The sequence below is a fragment of the Oryctolagus cuniculus genome, chromosome 16, assembly GCF_964237555.1.
Source record: "Oryctolagus cuniculus chromosome 16, mOryCun1.1, whole genome shotgun sequence".
NCBI classification, from domain to species: Eukaryota; Metazoa; Chordata; class Mammalia; order Lagomorpha; family Leporidae; genus Oryctolagus; species Oryctolagus cuniculus.
The window spans coordinates 44,378,749-44,391,748 of NC_091447.1; the positions used below are offsets into that span (position 1 = coordinate 44,378,749).

The 13,000-nt window shown below is 46.6% G+C and overlaps 1 protein-coding gene across 7 annotated transcripts in view; it reads right to left on the minus strand.

Moving 5' to 3' along the window:
* Positions 1-5,050: 5,050 nt before the first annotated feature.
* Positions 5,051-13,000, minus strand: part of CDK14 (cyclin dependent kinase 14) — a 742,587-nt gene continuing 734,637 nt past the window's right edge. For all 7 annotated transcript variants that reach the window (XR_011382804.1, XM_070058416.1, XM_070058421.1 and 4 more), the window contains one exon: positions 5,051-8,399. The gene's annotated coding sequence lies outside the window, so the exon portion shown is untranslated. The remainder of the gene's footprint in view (positions 8,400-13,000) is intronic.

A 13,000-nucleotide genomic window follows, 5' to 3' on the forward strand; every position in this document is an offset into this window, starting at 1 on the left:
AGAGGACAGGGGACGGAGCCGGAAGTGCGGAGGAAGATCGCGGGGGTTCGCTGCCACGCTAGTCTTCACGCTGGAGGTGCGATGGCAAGTCTAGGACGCTCGCCAGGTGGTCCTGGGGGCCAGGCCGGCGTGTGAACCAGCGGCTTGGCTGCCGGAGCTCCTGAGGGTAAGGCGGGGTTGCTCCTCTTTGGTTTTCTGTCGCTCAGGCAGTGCCTTGCACGTAACCTGCATCACGGCGGAGAGCACACATCTGCCAGTTCCCACACGAAACCCTTTCCCGGGTAAGTGGGAAGACGACATGCGCATTTCACTCTTGCTTAAGGTGCAGTAGAATTTTAACTGGGTAAGTTTACAAATTGCTAAGCATCGAGGCCCTGGGCAGCATTTGGAGGCACATGGAGCTGGAAAAAGAACCTGTATGGTCACTGTTTTCAAAGTGACCTGAAGACCTGGACGAACAAGAAGCCGCTTTAAGGGGAATCCTGGGATGTGTTCGAAGAAGGTCTTAAAAGGATAAATAGGAGTTTGCTACCTGAAACAGGAGAGGGCTTAGAGACAGCGTGGGAAGAGGAGAGTGGCGTAAGAAGGTGTGGGTGTCCAGGAATCGCGGGAAGTGGCGTGGTGGCCGGCGGGACGAGGGTGTGCAGAGGGGGAGGCGGCGGCGGTCTGAAGCACATACTGGCCTCCTTTGCGGAGCTGGCGCCCCCATCTGATGCCAAGCTCTCAAGGAGTTAACAGTTGGTTCTTGGGAACCAGTGGCAGCTGCTTCCAGTAGGTGACTGACCAGGCGGCCAGGTCCTTCAATTGCAGGGACATTCTGAAAAAACAAAACCATTTCCCCTTCTCCCTCACGTTATGCTGAAGCCAGTTTGGAGCAGTCACATGCGCCAGGGACCTGAAAACTCTGGGCTTCGGCCCCGGGCGGCACCAGGATTGCCCTTGGAGCGGGGCTTGGGGCTGCTTTAGTCCCCGTGCTTGAGGGCCCGCTCTAACCATGTGGGGGCGCAGTCCCCCCCCCCCCCCAGAATGAGCCACCTGCGGGGCGGTGCCCGACAGCTCACATCCGGGTCTACTCCTCAGACTGCAGCTCTCTCAAGCTGATCTTACTTGAGACCCCTCCCCTGGGGGTCGCCTCACCCTGGAGGGTTGGGCACGGAGGGGCTGCTCAATGCAGGTGCACGCAGGTGTGTGTGTGGAGGCCAGGATGTTCACACCCACGCGTGTGCATCCTCTGCGATCGCGCCTGGAGCTGGGGTGGGCCGCGCTTGGGTGAAGAAGCTGAGAAGGCAGACGGTTCTCAGAGCCGGTGTGGCCTCTGGGCGTGCTTATCAAGGTGAGGCAAGAGCGCAGATGCAGCCTTTGGCTCCTTGTCGGTTAATATGGCAACTATTTGGGTAGAGTATGGCAGCTGCCATTTTACCCTTATCCTGGGCTCTGCAAACATGCCGAGGAGTCCTTGCCCACGCCATCACAACTCCATTCCATTTTTTAAAAAAGATTTATTTTTTATTTATTTGAAAGGCAGAGTTACAGAGAGGCAGAGGCAGAGAGATCTGCTGATTGACTCCCCAGATGGCCGCAATTACCAGAGCTGTGCCACCCGAAGCCAGGAGCCAGGACCTTCTTTGGGTCTCCCACATGGGTGCAGAGGCCCAAGGACTTGGGCCATCTTCTGCTGCTTTCCCAGGCCACAGCAGAGAGCTGGATCGGAAGTGGAGTGGCCGGAACTGGAACTGGAACCCATATGGGATGCCGGCAACAGCACCGGCCCCCAAAACTCCCTTCTAAGCTAAGCTAAGCCAACCACCCACCCCAGGCACATTCTTGCCTGCTGCATTAAAAAAAGAAATACAGCCTGATCTGGGAATGCTGTCTATATTTTAAAAAATCAAAAGAAAAACAATACTTTCTGGTATGACAGTTACAGGAAACCCTGAAATTTCAGCCTCCATGTGCTGCTGCATTGGAAGACAGCCATGTGCATACATCTGTGTGTGAGAGGACCCTAAACGGTTCGTGGAAAATGCCTGTTACGAAAAAACCCTGTGTGATTTCAAAATCTTTTTCCACTAAATCAAGTTTATCTTTTAATTGCATTTTCCCAAGAACTTTTTGAAGCCCCTGTGAATTGCTCGTGGCTGTGTTCACTCTGCAGTGGTTAAGGGCGTACTGACTGGGACGGGATGGCCTGCAAGGGCCCGACTGTTCACCGGCTGTCTGGCTGTGGTGGAAAAAGCTCACCCACCCCCGCTCCAAAGCAGCAGCCAGGAAGGGGGGAGGGGGGACCTCGCAGTTCCCACGCTGGCTGCACAACACAAGCACCATTGAGCTCGCAAGCAGAACAATGCCCCGGCCCCACCCTCGTTATTTCTAGAATGAATCTGTCTGGGATGGAGGTGTTTAAACTTCCTGGTAATTCAAGGTGTGTCCAGGCGAACAGCCACTGGGCTACAGAAATGGGTACATCAGGGTCCAAATTTCCCATCATCCCAGGTGTTAGCAAGACCCATGGCCGTTTTCTCGGGAAGCTTGGTGGCCTGCAGTCTTCTTTTGGGGGAGCAAGGTGTCCCGTTACCAGATTTGGTTGAAGATGGAGGAAGAGAAAAAAGTTGTTTCTCACTGGGGTATGGATTACAAAGTTAGCTTTCATTTCCACCTGTCTAAACCCTTCATCGGCTGGGGCAAACCCGTGTCCCTGGACCTCCCTGGCACTGGCCGCATGTGTCAGGCAGGTGCACCTCGGGCCGCAAAGCACATCCCTTTGCAGGGACCCCTGCTGGGTCGCGTCTCAGGATCCACCCTCACAGGGAACCCTTCCTTGTCTGTGCAGCGTGCCCTCCGTAATTATCGGTGTCTCACGGGGAAGAAGAAAGACAAGTCTATCAGTATCGCATTCTCCCCAGCGCAGTCAGCACCGTCGGCAGAGGATGGCTCTGGGGGGCAGCAGGGCTGCTCCGAGCTATTATCGTGCCTGGCTCGCTCTCAGCAGGACCCAGCGCAGACAATATAGCGCTCCGTGAGCACGGGGGATGAGCAGTAAATACGAGGCCTTGGATTTTTTTTTTTTTTAATCTTGTCAGTTTTTCCCTGATTTGTGTCCTTTATCCTAGCCCCCTCTGCTATATAAGCTTCTCAAAGCTAATGCCCATAACGCCACCACCCACTGGTAGCAGCAGGCTGCCGGGCCACGGCGGGGTTCTCATTGCGAAATGTACAATGCCCGCCATTATTCAGCAACTGTACTGTCAACCCGGTGGCAGCAGGTTGCTCCAACACCTTCCCCTCTGGTTTCTCTGTGCTCTAGGGCCAACAGCAACTGTGACAGTGCCGCCGCCCTCCTGCCTCTACTTGTCTGGGCAGGCTCACCTCACCTCCTCCGACCTGGCAGTGCTGGAAGAGCCCCTGCGTGAAAGACAGGAGCGCTGGCAATGGCAGCTCTAGGAGGAACCTGGCGTCGCCGGAGCCACACTGAAAAAGTTAAAAATGTTGCTCAAAGGTGTATCTTTGACCCCTTTAGATAAGCAGCCCTCTATCCAATTTTTTTCTTTTATCAAGAGCGAGCCTGTGATTAAATCAACAGAGGTGCACAGTCAAGCTCTACAATGTGAATTCACTACTGGGCCTGCTGGGAATGACCTCAACCACGGGCGTGTGAGCTCCGGTAGCTGTCCGGAGGCGAAATGGGGCTGTGCATTCTGCTCCTTTAAATAAACCTCCCTGGGGTGGTCGTTTGGTGCGGTTAAGGCTCCACTCGGGACTCCTGCATCCCGTATTGGATTACCTGGGTTCCAGTCCCAGTTCTGTTTCCTATTCGAGCATCATACTAGTGTACCCTGGGAAGCAGTGGGGATGGCTTCAGTACTTAGATCCCTGCCTAGGCCAGCTAGGGTTGTTGGAGGTATTTGGGAAGTGAATCAGTGGACAAAAGAGCCCTTCCTGTCTTACTGACTTTGAAGTAAAAATAGTGAAAACAAAAACAAAAACAAACCCTGGAACTCAGTATTCTACACACTCTATACTTCTAATTTGTTTCCAGAGTAATTTATGGCTACCATTTAACCAAAAATAAGCATATTAGGGGCTGGAGCTGTGGTGTAGCAGGTAAAGCCACTTGCAACACTGGCATCCCATATGGGCACTGGTTCAAGTCCCGGTTACTCTACTTCTAATCCAGCTCTCTGCTGTGGCCTGGGAAAGCAGTGGAAGATAGCCCAAGTGCTTGGATGCCTGCACTCATGTGGGAGACCCACATGAAGCTCATGACATTGGATGGGCCCAGCTCTAGTCCTAGCTGCCATTTGGGGAGTGAACCAATGGATGGAAGATCTCTCTCCTCTCTCTCTAACTCTGCCTTTCAAATAAATCAATTAATCTTTTTAAAAAAATTTTGCACATTTCATCCCTACCTTGGCTTCTGTGAAGTCTACGTGGGGTACAGGAGCCCAGGGACTTGAGCAATCACTGCTGCCTCCCAAGGTCCACATTAGCAAGAAGTTGGGGTAGGAGACAAAGCACCTTGAATCACCTATGCGGTCTCCTGTCCCGAGTCTAGTGTTGGTGGCAACCGTCTGAAAATGGGTTTGTGTCTGACACAGATAACTCACTGCTTAGGACGGTAGCAGAAGCAGTCGAAGACTGAAGCCAGGGTTCTCGTGAGCTTCTCTGGGTGAGAACTCCAGTGTTCAGTTTGTGTGAGTGCCTTGTAAAAGGCTTACAAATGAAGTCACAGAGCCAAAAGGGGAAGGGAAACCTGAGGTGGCAGTGGTCTACCTGGGGAAAGCCAGAGTCATCTTAACCACATTGGTGTGTATTTAACACGTTTCAATGTTTTTGGCCTTCCATTTTATTTTTCTTCAATTTTGAGATAGAGAGAGGGGAGGAGAGGGGGAGAGAGAGAAAGAGAACATCCCAGCCAACTCCTTTCCACATACTGTGTGCTTGGTCTCTTGCTTTACACCTAAAGACTGGTTATGCCAAAGAGTTCTTATGACAGTCCTCTGATTTGCAATGATCTCACTGGCTACACACCAAGAAGGACCAAGAAGATGTGCGGAGATTCTGCTATACTTTATTCCATTTCATGTTACAAGAAAACAATGGTGACAGTTGACAAACCATTACATCTTTCATAATACAGACAAATTACAATTGGTAACAAATATGCAACATGTATTATTCCATTCTCCTTACTATGTTTCACTTTGAAGGATAATATTTTTTTGAATGATGCTAGCACATTTCTTAAGTACCAACCCCGTGTAGAAAGTACACAACTCAGTGCATCATACAAAAACAAACAAACAAAAAAAACACAAAAAACAAAACCTACTCCCAACTAGAGAATGTAGATTTTGTATGTGCCTCTAAAGTATATTGCTGTGGGAAGGGGGACGTGAATAGGAAATTTTATTTTATTTCAGATTTTTTTTTAGTTTTTACTTTTTTCGATGTATGAGGAAATTGCAAGGCAGTAAGGTACACTGTTTCCTCCTCTGACAAGCCAGGAAAGGAGATGAAAGTGACGCGCGAGTGACGGTGAGTATGCAGCATGTGCCTATGTTTGTTTAGGGAGGCAGGCAATACTCTGCCCCAGTAGGTACAGCCTAATCATCCTCTTACATAACACAGATTACAAAACCAGCAGTATCCACAGATGAGGATCTTACGGAGACGCATAACCTAGTGTGCTGAGTACGATGCTGTCACAGTCACACTTCAGAGGTCTTGCTTTCTCTGCACGCCTGCAGCTCTCCCGACAATTTTTTGCATCACCCTTGGGAGGCAGACGTAGCTTCTCACCCTTGCGTCACTGGGTGCACAGACACCCCTGCCTTACACCCTCTGTTTGCGGAGCACTACAAACATTTTTTCCTCACGTCCTATGTAGGTTGGATTTTTAAGTCAACTAAACTATTCCTTTAAGAAAATGGAAACTAAGTCCCCAATCTCTTTTCAGAATACTGTGTGCAGTGATGTCCATGTTGATACAACCATTGCATCAAGGTGCTCGTACCATTCTAACCAGCTGTTTGAATCCAAGTGATTCCTTCATATAAAAATAACCTCACAAAACATCCCAGGGCTTTCTCAACAGAATAATAAATCTGCTGATGAACGCCGTCTGGATGGATTCGCATGACTGTCCTCAGACAGGAGCGACGTGAAGGGTAGGGCAAACGTGGTTGAGAATAGGGTCGGAAAGGACACAGAGACGAGTCAGACCTTGGACTTCACATATGGACAGCAAGAATGGGGAACACAAAACCTCCTGACTTTTGGAGAGGCGTCTCTGTAATAAGACAGACTTTTCCCCACCACATAGCAATGTTTCACTTCCAGGAGAAGCCATCTGTGACAGGGGCATGCGTCGCTGATGACCTTCACATTCCTAATAGAAATCTCTCAATACTGCATGTTCCCACATTTCCATGGTAGAAACTTTATTAAGTAGTAAGACTGAAGTCATGTCTCTGCCTAATGGATGACTCAAAACAAATGACAGGAAAGGTGGAATTTGGTTGCATATAAAATCTCCCTGTTGTATGTATTTACTGAAAGAGAGTCTAATTTAAGTGTATTTTATTTAAATCAAATACCTCAAAAGACTTCCAGTGGGCTGGAATGTATGAAAGAGCAATGAAAACGATTTCCATGTAGCCGACAGTAAACCTCCCAGCCTCGGGTGTCGTTACTGTCTTTAGAAAATCAGTCAGTAAAGGACCCCTCACTTGGCAGTTAGAGGTTTACAGTGAATGCTGTGTCTGCAGGGGCTGGGTTCTGACCTTGACACCCTCTCACACACACTCCAGAAACACTGCCACTTCAGCGTGTGGGATTCTGGATCTTTCTCAGGTACACTGGGTTTGAACACAGAACAGCTTTCCCTTCACTCAGCACTCAGAGGAAGTCCTTGGCATACTGGATCACAACTTTTTGTCTTGATCCTGAAAAAGCGGGACACATTTCAAGCTCTTTGACTCCCATTCTAACAAAAAAATATAAAACAGCGTACACAGAGGTACTTCCACAGGAGTCCGTGTCCAGAGGAGCCAGGATTTGTGCTTGAGGTGACTTTCCCAGCTGCCCCCTGGCCGCGGTGTTGTTGGGGCTTCTGCAGGGTTGCTGTCCCCCAGGGAGCTCACCTGCACCAGGCAGCTCTCGCTCTGGATCAAAGCGCCAGACACGACGCATCCACTTCTCGCTCAGTGTCACGTGCTCGCCTTCATCCTCCAGGGTCCCTCAGCTCCCCAAACAAGGGAAGCTGAGTCTTTTGTCTTCCCATTGCCAACTCTAAAGCACGATCCCTGCACTGTTTCCAAAGCCTGTATGCGCACAGTTCTTCCAGGAAACTGTTAAAGTCCGGTACCCAAAGATGTCTTCCAATCAGCTTGGAATGTTTTTTAGGAGATCCAAATCAAAGGTGCTTGGTTGTAACTGAGCAAACTCGTAACTCTGGATGATCCTGGCATTGGCTTCTTTAGCGTTAACCGGCCAGTGCTGCTTTCGGGGATCCAGAAGGTACAATTCTCTTGCAGCCGAGTTTTAAACACCCTGTTCCCTAATCTTTTCTCCATTTAAAAAATACAAAGCGTAACAGAGTGGATGGGGAAGTCAGACGCTGACAAGACCCACGACACAGGTACGAGTTTGCCTCCACTTCCAGGTGTGGAAAAGCAAGCAATTTATCCCTGTCTTTGTTCCTAATGCTTGATATTTGTTTCTTCACTTTTCAATCTATGCAGAAAGCAGTCATACTACGGAGCTTGGAAATGCTAAGCACATTCCGATATCCTACAGAAATGTGCAGTGACTTCCAAGAATAAACCACGTTTGCAAATTGTCCTCAAAAGGTAAGCGACAGGTGGGGGCCCCCACAGTCAGGGACCAAATTGTCAAGTCAGCCAGAGAACTGGGGTTTGCTTCAGTGAAACATTTCCTTCCTAGTGGTTGCAAAACGTGCACTGCTCTCAAAGAAAACACACATTGTTTTATGCCACAGTGTGGCTTTCAAGTACAGACGTTACTGAAGAAGTGTGAACACCGAATGTGTTGTCTTAATGTATTTAAGACATGGCTGGTGAAGGCATAGAGACCTGTACAGAGACGCGGCGCGCTGCAGAGGGAAATCAAAAAGAATCAAACACAAAAGACTGAAAAGAATACATGCCATGTATCAGTAAGCAAAGCTTAATCTTCACATAGTTCTTGGAAATCACAAGGTATCCAAATGCGTGCAAGGTTTTAAATAAATTGCAGAGAAAACAGGGTCTTGCCAGCTTCAATTTTCTTGTGAGTGAAATCCCCCACAGGGAGCGAAAGGAAGCTGATCCACGTTCCCTTCATTTGATTGGCCACTTCATTAATGTGTTTTTTCTTCCCAGAATGATGACAACTTAATCCTGGAAGGAGGAAAAGAGAAAATTGTCATATATAAAAACCTGACTTCACTCATTTTTCCTAAATTACATGAGACATCGAGATTGCTCAGGCCACAGGGAGCCCCTCGGTGCTCTCCACGGCCACTCCCTGAACCCGGAGTGGAGGCGGAACAGCTCCCTTTGCCAAAACAGTTCTTGTGATCTGATGAGCAAATGTCTTGCCTGCATTTTCTTCTCTGAAAGTCATTTAATTCCATGAATTCAGCTGGCTTCCTCTTGGATTATTTAGAGAAAAAGAAATTCAGCAAATTTCCTTCCCCAAATCATTAGTGGTAATACTGGGCTTAATTAAGTGCCCGAAGCATCATACAGACCATTAAAAGGACCTATCAGCACGTTCATTTTTATGAATATAAAATGGAAAAATCGACCGTGCTTTTTAAGTGCATGCTTTTTAAAAACAGTCAGCTAAATATAATTCCTGGGCTGCCCATTATCAGTTATTTTAGTTTCAGTGGAAAGAAATTGGCCAGGGCGACCCGAACTGGCAGCCCCTTCCCAGCATCCTGCACGTCACTATTTGTTTCCAGCGATGCCTGCTTAAAACCTGTATTCACGCAGAGGAATGGCTCAGGGAAAAGAAGGAATGTCCTTCTCCTCGCCACACTGTCCAGTCCTTCAGCACTGTAACTGAGTTTCTGGGATGAGAGGAGAATGTCTGCCGGCGGAGGTGAAGAGACAGGGGCCCAGATTCAAGCTGCACGGCTGAAGACTCAATTCCAGGGGCTGCACCGCGTCTCGGAGCCAATCGTTATCCACCTTCAGAAGCTCATGGTCACTGCCCCTGCTCAGGCCTGCATGCCCCCACCTACAGGGACACACTGCCACGTTCCTAAGCACACTAGAGGACCTTGGATAGAACTGTATGGGGGTGGGGTGGCGGCTTTATGCTGAGACCTCACGGTGCACTTGCCCTGCTGCTGCCCCCAGAGGCTGCAGCATCACGGACATCTCTCCTGCATGGCAGGGACTTGGCAATACCTTGGCCAAGACAGCAAGAAGTTCCAATCTTACCCTTAAATACCATGCAAATAGCATCCCCCTGTCCGCTTTCCCATTCCCCACACATACTGTGACAATTACAGTGATGACTTGTCATTCTTTTTTGCTCTACTAAGTTGAAAATTCCTATAAAGCACAAAATGAGCCATTTCAAAGTACCTAAAATCCAGTGGCAGTCATGCATTTGTAGTTCTGAAACCTATCTGCTACTTCCAAAGGAGACCCCATGCCCTTTAGGTAGTCTCTTCCCATCCTCCCTTTGCCCCGGATCCTGGCATCCACCGATCTTTTATTCTGTTTCTATGGATTTACCTGGTCTGGATACTTCATACAAATGTGATCATACAGTATGTGACCTGTTGTGTCTGACTTTTTTCACTTAGCATAATGTGTACTAAATTCATGGGCAGCATGTTTCAGTACGTCATTATTTTTTGTCAGTTGATACTTGGGTCATTTTACATATTGGCTTATTGTGAATAGTGCTGCCATGAACATCTATAAGTATCTGTCTGAATACCTGTTTTCAGTTGTCTTGAGTATACACCTAGGAGTGGAATTACTGGGTCATACGGCAATTCTATGTTTGACTTTTGGAGGAATTGCAAGACTGTTTTCCATACTGGCTATATCTTATTATACTCCCAACAGCGCTATACAAAGATTCCAATTTCTCCATACCCTTGCAAACACTTGCTATTTCTTTCTTTCTTTTTTTTTTTTTTCAGTTATAGCCTTCCTAGTGAGCATGAGCTGATTTGCATTTGCATTGATTTGCATTTCCCTAATGATTAGAGTACCTTTTCATGTGCTTGTTGGCCATATGTATATCTTCTTTGGGGAAATAGCTATTCAAGTCCTTTGCTGATTTTTAAATTGGGTTGTTTGTCTTTTTGTTGTTGAGTTGTAGGAGTTTTTAAAAAAGTTTTAATTGACACAAAATTATTGTACATATTTATGGGATACAATGTGCTTTTTTGATAAATATATACATTGTATAATGATCAAATTGTGTAATTAACATATTCATCATCTCAAGCATTATCATTTCTTTGTGATGAAAACATTCAAAATCCTTTGTTACAGCTATTCTGAAATCCACACTGTTACCACAGTCTCTTTACTGAGGGAAAGAACACCAGAACTTACTACACCTATCTAATTGTAACTTCGCAGTCACTGGCCAGCCGTTCCCCACTCCTTCCTCTCTCCTTTACCCTCCCCCATCTCTGGTAACTGCTGTTCTACTTTGCGCTTCTTTAAGATCAACTTCTTTAGCTTCTCAATGAACTAGATCATGGTGTTTGTCTTTTTGTGCCTACTGTATTTTACTATGTCTTCCAAGTTCACCCACATTGTTGCAAGTGACAGGATTTCATCCTTTGCATGGCTGGATAGTATTCCAACCTTTGTTGATGAACACATAGGTTGATTCTACATCTCGACTATCATGAATAATGCTGCAATAAATATGGGAATGAAGATGTCTCTTTGATTTACTGGTTTAATTTCCTATGGATAAATGATGGGAAGTGGAATTGCTGGATTCAGTAGTGGGATTGCTGGATCATAGGATCATACATCTATATTTAGTTCCTTTAGAAATTTCTAATATTTTTCATAATGGCTGTACTAATTTATATTCCCGCCAACAGTGAATAAGGGATCCCTTTTCTCTACATTCTCATCAATTCTTGTTATCTTTGTGTTTTTGCTAACATTCTAACTGGAAGGAGGTGCTATCTCACTGTGGGTTTGATTGGCATTCCTGATGATTAGTGATGCTCAGTGTTTTTTCTTTACCTGTTGGTTGTTCCATGTCTTTTTTTGAGAAATATCTATTAAGCTATTTTGCCCATTTAAAAGTTGGTCTCTTTTTTGGTTTTGAGTTGTTTGAGTTCCTTATATATTCTGTATATAAACCCCTTGTCAATGGATAGTTTGCAATTATTTTCTCCCATTCTGTAAGTGTCTGTTCATTCTCATAGGAGTTCTTTAAGCATTATGGATATTAATCCCTTATCAGATACGTGATCTGCAAACATTTTCTCCCATTCCATGGGTAGTCTTCTCACTCTGTTGATTATGTCCCTCTATGTACAAAGATTTTTATGTTGATGAAGTCTAATATATCAATGTTTCATTTTGTTGCTTATACTTTTGGTGTCATATCTAAAAAGCCATTGTGAAATCTAGGTTCATGAAGATTTACCTATATGTTTTCTTCTATGAATCTAGTCTTACAGTTTTAAGTTCTTAAATTTAGACCTTTGATCTATTTTGAGTTCATTTTTGTATATGGCGTGAGGTAGGGGTGCCCTTCATTCTTGAGAGTTCTCTGTTCTCAGTGACTGAGTCAAGTGTAAACAAAAGACCTCCTCTAAAGTTTCTGGGAGAGGCTCTGGGGGTTGAATGGATGCCACACAAAGGCCCTTTGCTGACACTAAAGCCTGACTCCTTGGTCATTATTTGAAGTACTTGCTGCTTTGAGAGAGTTCGTGTAGCTTGCTTGGTCACTGCTGAAATACCTTGAAAAACTTCTGAAAGAAGTTACTAGCCCAGCATAAACAATTAGATGGGAATGACCCCCTTAGTTCTTATCCCACCCTTGCTCTTCCAGGGAAAGGAAGAACATCCACCTTTTTCCTGCCTGATGCTCCCACGTGACTGTGCCTTCTCACTAGGCACTGACGTCTTTTCTGAGGCCCACGACATCAAGGAGAGACAGCAGTTGTGCCCACAGTGTTTAAGCACACTGGGACATAGGCATCTGCATGGAGTGTCCAACCCTACCGCCAACCTTCTTAAGCAGATGACAAAAATACTCCTTTTCTTCCAAAGCTTAAAAAGGAGTTGAGATTCTGGCTCTTCAGGAAGCCTGCCCACCTCCAGTCAAAGGAGCTAAGGGCTCGTCTTGACACTTGTTTGCCTGGGCATTCCTACAACTATACTCCAGTGATGTAGTCTTTGCCAGGCTCTCCTCCCCTCCACCACTACTAACAGAATGGAGACCAAGTGCCAACTCTGACTTTCTGAACTACAGGCCTCAGTGAGTCCCGCCTGAGATCCTTCCTCGAAGGAGGCAGGGAGGCTGAGTCATTATGCTCTTGATTAAGCTGGGTTTTGTAGACTGTTTTGTCCCCAAAGTATTGCCCAGTCCTGGCTCGGGCACTCGGTAAACAGATGCTGGATGAACAGGGAGGGGAAAAGTAGAATCTGAGCACTTGGGAGTGGAAATGTGCTCAGCTGTGGAGCTTCATCACTTTCCACTCACCAAAGCAAACACTGTGCCTGTGCTCTTGCTTATAGCTGAAACAGTTGGTGCACAACATCTACTTCAGCAACGCCATCCAGCTATTGCGCTGGGTACAGACAGACCATTCTCAGATGTACCACCAGCTAGAAAACAGGATTAAGACCCTCCTATAAACCAAACTCTGTTTGACTTCATAGCATTCTGTTAGAAAGGAATACTTTGATAATAAGAATAATGTTTTCATGTAACAATCAACAATGGTGTCCCCACCATCAATGGCATGTTACTATCCTGTTGGGTAAAT